The 7,574-nt window shown below is 45.4% G+C and overlaps 1 protein-coding gene across 1 annotated transcript in view; it reads right to left on the minus strand.

Moving 5' to 3' along the window:
- Window positions 1-4,189, minus strand: part of MFSD6 (major facilitator superfamily domain containing 6) — a gene marked incomplete at its 3' end in the record, with an annotated part of 74,895 nt that extends 70,706 nt beyond the window's left edge. Inside the window, exon 1 of the mRNA XM_079710052.1 lies at window positions 3,978-4,189. The remainder of the gene's footprint in view (window positions 1-3,977) is intronic.
- Between the last annotated feature and the right edge of the window lie 3,385 nt (window positions 4,190-7,574).

Consider the following 7,574-nt stretch of genomic DNA (forward strand, 5'->3'; position numbering starts at 1 on the left):
ATTTTTCAAAGTAGTAAATAAGTGTCTTATAAATACAGAGAAGGAAAACCAGCTACAAAGCAAAGTTACTGAAACCCAACAATAGGGCTAAGTACTGGATAACATGTCATTCAGGATTTAGGACAACAAATCAGGCTGACACAGGCATTCTCACCCATCAAAATGCCAGTAAAGTAGAATAAATGGCCAAAGACAGCTAATGTTGGGTAATTAAATGTGGAGGAATCATATCCAAATGGAATGTTCCTGATGGAGACATTAAGGGTGTTTTCTTTGCCCTACACAGAATTCACAGCAGATGTGCACGTCTGCATTTCCCAGGAATCCAAAATGCTGTGCCCTGGGAAATGACACATTCATTTTGCTTTGAGGAAAAGGTTTTACCAAAACTGGCTTTGTACTAGGGTAGGATTTTGCACTTGATTTCTGGGTTTAAAAAGAACCTACTAAGCAACAAATTTTCCTAAATCAAAAGACTGAGATTTCCCTCAGCCCAAAACATAATTAGAACCTTAAATGAAACGTTGGATGACACCTAAAATTGTCAGAATATCTCTTCTGCAAAATAATTTTACAATTATGTTTTTCTCGTTATTGCCTATTACGTTTATAATGAACCAACCTTATTCACTTTTCCTTTGGGTACAAAACACAAGGAAGAATGTGTTTTCTTGATTCTGAAAAGTCTGAATGTATTTGATTCCGGATTTCTAAGTCTGAGCAGGGAAATGTATTAATTTTTAAGGATTCTAAGCAATGATTTTTATTAGTATTACATAAAACAGAATTGTGGGATTTGTACATATACATCGGTATGTATATATACACATCAGACAAGATTATGTACATATATGCATATGTATATGTATCTATACATATATATGTTTATATATGCATCAGACCTGATTAACTTGACAACTTCCTGCTCCTGAAATTATGTTACTAAAAATAATTACACCTGAAGTTATCCAGAATGCCGTAATTTCAGGAAATGACACGGCAGGTAAATTTATTTCTCCTACTCCTACCTTCTAAATAAAGAACAATTATGCTTCCAAAGACAGCCACCACTAGCAAGAGCAGGACGAAATTCTTATCACCCTATCCAGCAGGTAACTTGGGGTATGTGCACCAAAGCATTCATATTGGGGAGGGAAATTGGGGGTGCTACAGAACACCCTATAGATACTGTTAGAAAAGGTAAAACTTAGTCATCCAAGACTCATCAGCCTTTGCTCCTACACATGCAATTCCCAGAATACCACCTTCCTCTTTGGTCTCCTGAGTCTCATATTTCACTTCTCTAACATTATAGAGTTTAGGCACATTCAATTATTTTCTTATTTTTGATTTTTATTAAGTGAATCAATTCTATTCCTTTTGTTTCTCTTTTTAGTTTCTATAATAAAAGAACAAATGCTTGTTGCAAAAAAAAAAAGCTTTTTAAGCCCAAACATAACTTTATAAGGTAAAAAGTAAAAGTACCCTCTTCTCTTTACCATCTGAACCCACTTCCTTCAGGAAGCCACTGTCAACAGTTTGGAGACAACAAGGTATATGTGTGCTTGTATGATGGTTTGTATATAAATCTCTTCCTTTTTTCACTTGCCGTATCATGATTTTTTCCCAAGACAATGTGCCAAAGCAGCTAACAAATACATTTACATCTATTGCATTTCTCCCTTTCCCTACAATGAGACTGCTAAATCAAGATTTACTGAATATCAAAAGAAGTCAAACAAAAAAACCTGTCAGCCTAATACTAAATATATCTGGTTATATTCATTTTTACACTTGCCTTCAACCTAAAAATAGTGAGAACAAATGGGTAAACATACATGCATAAATATATATGCACTATATAGATTATCGTAGATAAATGTTAACATATGTAATGTATGTATGTTGAAATGAAATTAATTTTCAAAGGCAAGAAGCAAAGGAAGGCACCTGTGTAGGTGGTGAGACTTAATGGGTCCTGAATAGGGAGGGACACCGTGTGGAAATTTCCTGGGCTTTGGAGCCAGAGACACGGGGTCAAACCTAACTCCACCTCTTACTGATTATGTGGTTTGTGTAAGTTCCTTAACCATTTGAGCTTCCTTTTCATCATCCATAAAACGTGACAAGACTTATCTTACAGAGATATAGAAATTAAATGTTTAAGATGGTGTCTTGAACATACTAAGTGCTCAAAAAGTGCCTTATTACTGTTAATAATCCAGAAATTATATATGCTAGACTTGGTGATCCAATACCTCATATCACCAAATACCTGCAAACCCTGCTGTTTCGTTTATCTTTGTGTTTTGGTTTGTCTTCATGTTTTTACATTTACCTTATTCATACAGATACAGAAAGTGCCTTAGAAATAAATTACTGTAAACATACTTAGTAGCTTTAATGCATTATTGAAATATGATCCTTTCTCCTCTTACTCCCCCAGGGTGTCTTGCCCTGGGCTCAGCAGCAATGTCCCAGCTTCCTCCTAAAAGCAATCTTAAGTTTTACTTACAACTTGTGGTAAACACAAGCCATCTGACTACCACAAAATAACTGAAAATATGTCTGCTGATGACCATCAGCTTAAAGTGTCAAAAGCCGAACTTCCCAGTGAGGCGACTTCCTATCCTCTCCTTTTACTTAACAAGGCCATCAATGATGCATACACCTTTAGCAGACTAGCGGCCACGTCTTGGGAAAGAGATGCTCTGCAGACACCAGAGGCCTACCAAAAACACATCTGCTTTTATCACATGTCGTTGGTCAACTGTACATCCACCCACCCTTTACATTCATTTACTTTGAAGAGGTTAGATTTCCAGAAAATCCTAAACTCCTAGAACAATTAGCGGGAAGCTTGACCACTGTACTATCCAACCATCTCCTTTTACAGGTGAGAAAACTGAGGCTCAGGAAGATGTGACATGCCCAACAGCATAAAAATATTCAGACACCGGTTGGGATTAAAACCTCAACTCTTCAAGGTTCTTTTCTACTAGTAATAGGCAAGATTTTATCTGTCCCAGTAGCTCTGTAAAATGTTTAATTATTAAAGATTTTCGGATGAAAGGAAATGTTTGTGGTTGAGAATGTATGTGGGAGAGGCGAAATGCACCGTGTGCTGGCCTTAAGGGTAATTGAATCCACCTGCCTGTCCACGTGCAGATGGGATAAATGAAGGGGAAAGTCGCATTTGGAATTTTTCACCATCCTACTTAAATTTACAGGGAGCCGTGTAGGGGACACAAAGGACCCAAAAGGACTAGAAACCCCGACAGTTATCTCAAAATGGCTCTAGGGACATGTTAGGCCAGGCTGAAGTAAAGCAGCACGGAGGCGGGGAATTTCTCCCAGGATGATAGCAGGCAAGGGAAGAGGTATTTTTTTGCGTATTTATTCACCTGGGTAAGCGGACGCTGTCAATTTCCTCCTCTTGCCACCCAAGGGGCTACGTCCCTGCACTCGGACTGCCTGGTGTTCTCGCCTCCCTCTTCCTCCCGAGGACGGTTATGGCAAGGGCGCGAGTGCGGCCGGGTCGACAAGGGCCTGGACACTGGGGCGCAGCCCTCACCCGGCAGGCACCCTGGCTGCTGCCGGCGCCCGGCGACGGCTTCCTTGGGCAGCGCCTTTGTTTTCCCGACTGCAGTTACGTTTGCGGAAGTGCTGCCCGCGCCGGGCGCACCGGGGGTGCAGGCTGTAGCTGCCCTCAGCGCCCCAAAAGATGACAACCGACTCGGGATCCAAGGGGAGGGAGACAGTAGCGGGCGAGCGGGGCTGGGAGCGGAGACACCCCCCCCACACGCCCTGGCGCCGGGCCCCTCCTCAGAAGCCTTTCCGCGACTGCAGGTGTGCGCGCCGCAGGGGGCTCCTCGCCCTCCGGCCGAGCCCGGCCCCTGCAGGGGAGCCCAGGGTGGGGCTACCCCGCCGCCCCGCCGAGCGCGCCCCCTTCCCCCGCGCGCCGGGCTCCAACTCACCTGCGGCGGACGGCGGCGGCGGCGGGAGCTCAGCTGCGCGGGGCGCGGGGAGCCATCTCCCCCGGGCACGGGGCGGCTGCTCCGGGCGCCGGGGCGGCGGCTGTCGCGACGGCGCTCACCATCTCGGGCGGGTCACTGGTTCCTTGGAGGCTGCGGCAGGGCGGGGCGCGGCGGAGGGATGCGGGCCGGTGGGGGAACCGGGAGAGGCGAGCCGAGCGCACCGGTCGGCGCGACCTTCTCTCCTCCTCCTCCGGCCCGGCCTCCGCCGCTCGCTACCGGCTGGACCCGTTTCAGGGCTGAGCGCCGAGGACCCGCCGCCAGGTGCGGCGCTCCGCCTCCTGCGGCGGCGGCGGATGCGTCGGCGGCTGCTCCTCCCGGCCTCCCGCCAGCCCTGGAGGCCCCGGGGGACCCGCCGCCCCAGCCCTGCCCGGGAGGCGCGCCGCGAAGGGGGAGAGCAGACGCGAGGGTCTATCCCCAGGTCCCCGCACCCCGGCTCCCGGCTAAGAGCCCCCCACCCCGACCCCAGGCAAAAGATGCAGGCCTAGCTCCGGGGGGAGGGGGCGGAGAGTAGATGGCCGGCTGGTTGGGAATTGTAATAATAATAATAATAATAACAACAGTAGCAGCAACAATAATAGCCATCGTTTATACGGCATTTATTCAGTGCCAAGCAGAATGCTAACTATTAATGCGTTGCCTCAGCGCCTCTCGGCCTGCGGTGGCTGTGGCCGACTGTCCTCAGTTGACCCGGGAGAGAGGAGCTTGGCAAGAGGCAGGAGGCAAACAACCAGAGGGTTTCAGGACTCACCGGGGAAGGGCGGAGACTAAAGAACGCTTTCAAACTGAGAAAGTGCTACGAAGTATCTGGCAGCTTACTGAAGAGGTAACCATGTGTGTCGCATCCACAACGCAATTGTAGTTGTATTTCTGGTTAGACACGCAGAGAGGGTGGGGAGAGTGGCGTTGGCTGTAAAAGGTATCATTCCTTCAGCAAGTATTTTTTGGGTGGCTGTGATGGATGGGCCTTTGGGGTGCCAGATCCTGTCCTCAGGGAGCTTACTGTCTTGTTCTGGGAATAACAACAATAATAATGGCAGCTAGCATCGATGAACATTTCTCATACATGAAACACTGTTTAAGTACTATTTAAGCTTTACCGTAATCCTAAAAGTATAAGTACTATTATCCCCATTTTACAACTGAGGAAACCAAGGCTGAAATTTAATGTGACTAACCTAAAATGACTAAATAGTAAAAGGGTGAGAAGTCTTTTATCTCAAGCGTTGAAGCTCTTAACCACGAAATCATACTGATGAGAATTTTATAGGCCCTGAAGCTTTAGGATTTGAGGTCCCTCTTTAGGAAGAATAAAACAAAATTACAAAGTCACTGTGGCCCCTCCTGGAACCTACAAAGGGACCCTGAAGTTTATGCTCTATTAGCCTCATGATAAATCCACTTGCAATACTGATAAAAGCAAACCAGTGAAAAGCAGTGAGTGCTCAAGTTTCATATGAAAGAGATTAAAGTGGTTGTTGGACTCTGAGATTGACAGATTTTGGTCTGGTGTGGCCTGGAGACATTCTTATCTGTCCAGATATTAAAGAAGCAACCTTTTGAAAAAGAAGGAAAAAGAAAAGTGAACAGACTCCAGGTCTAATATGATTCAGGTTCTCTCCTGTATACAGAAGGAGGGCAGGAGGGGGCGGGGGGGTTTGTTCTTAACCTACAGCTGCTCAGAAATGGCTCCATGTTGAAAAGTGAAGCCAAATCATCCTAGAGGTTAAAGCTGGTTTCAAATAGGACAGGGTAGCCTCCAGGGTCATCACAGCAGAAAATGTTGTTTTAATTGGCCTTATTAGGGAGGATTATTTTTTCCTGGTAGCCCCTTCCCTTTTCAGTATAACTAAGGAGAAGATGCAAATATGCATGAAGAAAAAGTGACTGCCACTCCTCCCACATCTCCCTACCTGCTGTGAGGTAACTAGTGGGTGTGGTGTGGGAAGTTAGCTTCCAAGTATACCAGGAGGCAAGCTATCCCAGAGGTCATTATACAGAAAGGCTCAAAGACAAAAATAGGGTGTTGAAATCACGTGGCTAATTGAATCAATTTAAAATGCAGAGTAAGAAGTCAGGAGATATAGTAGATTAATGCACTTAGGCTAGGGTACAAGCAGGTGGTATATTTTGTGAAACATGTGTAGAATCTGTGCCTCCCTCTCCTGAGTCAGCCTTCTGGTGCTGATGGTGTGATTACAAGGACCAGAGTTGAGGTTGATACTGGCAGTCAGAGGGTACCTGGGGCCAGAGCCAGCACACACTTTCTCTGTTGAGAGACACAGGAGCAAGGATGGCTGGCCAGTTCCAGCTCACCAATTAGCCCGATGAGCAGCTGTGGATTTTATCTGCATTTCTCAGGCAGAGAACAAATGGAGGCTGTGTAGCTGTCACCAGTGGGTGGTCGTTTGAAGCCTGCCTAAATATTGAGTGCTAATATGCCTCCTGAATATTTACTGTATCAAGAATATTTGGTGCCTATTTGGACCTTCCAACGCTTCCTCTCTACGTTCAGCTCATATATGCACTACTTACTTTGTCTCACAAACTACTTGCTTGCATTTAATTTCATTTCTTCTCTTATAATGTTTGTTTCTCTTATTTCCTTTGGCAGAATTGATTATTCTTAAATAACAAAGCAAACATATTACAGTAGGTAATAATGAGGACAAACAGCTAACACTTATACAGGACTTACCTGTGCCAAGTACTGTTCAAAGCCCTTTTTATGTGTTTATTAATTTAAGCCTCACAACAGTCACGTACACGTAGGTACTATCACCCCATTTTACAAATGAGGAAATTGGTGCATATAAACGTGAAGTAAATTTACCAAGCTCACACCACTTGTAAGTGATAGAATCTGCGTTTGAACCTAGGTAGTCTAGCTTCAGGGCCCTGGCTCTTAACCAATCCCTCTTCCTAGCTCATGCAAACTCTTACAAACATGTATATTCACATATGGCAGGTTGGGGATTTTATTTTAGGCAAATGGTGTCATCTACTTTTCTCAGCAACACTAGACACTACTGAGTGTCCCCCACCTTGAAACTCTCCCTTCCTCAGACTTCTGTGACCCACAGACTTGGGTTTTGCTCTTCCTCTCAAGCCACTCCCCTTTGGATACTCCATTTTGGTTTTGTTCTAGGGCTTTCTTCCCTTTTTCTGTGATTGCTCTTACCCCCTTCCTTGGCTTTAATCATGGAATATTTGAGGATGTCCCCAAACCCCTCTCTCTGGGACAGCTTCTCCCCTGAGTGCCAGATCTGTTTGGCTAATTCCAGTAGGTTGTTTCACAGGCACCCATCTTCCGCCCCTCCCCACCCCCGCTTTTACTTCTGGGTTCCCAAACGTCATCCTCCTAGTTGTACAAGGTCCTATACTCACCGCTCCCTCCACCCTTATGCCCACACCCAGCTTATTAGTTTTCTATGCTGCTATAATAAGTTACCACAAATGTAGTGAATTAAAACATGACAAATTTACTATCTTACGTGTCTGTAAGTCGGAAGTCCGAAATGAGTTTTACCAGGCTACAAT

The sequence above is a fragment of the Hyperoodon ampullatus genome (assembly GCF_949752795.1).
Source record: "Hyperoodon ampullatus genome assembly, chromosome: 8".
NCBI classification, from domain to species: Eukaryota; Metazoa; Chordata; class Mammalia; order Artiodactyla; family Ziphiidae; genus Hyperoodon; species Hyperoodon ampullatus.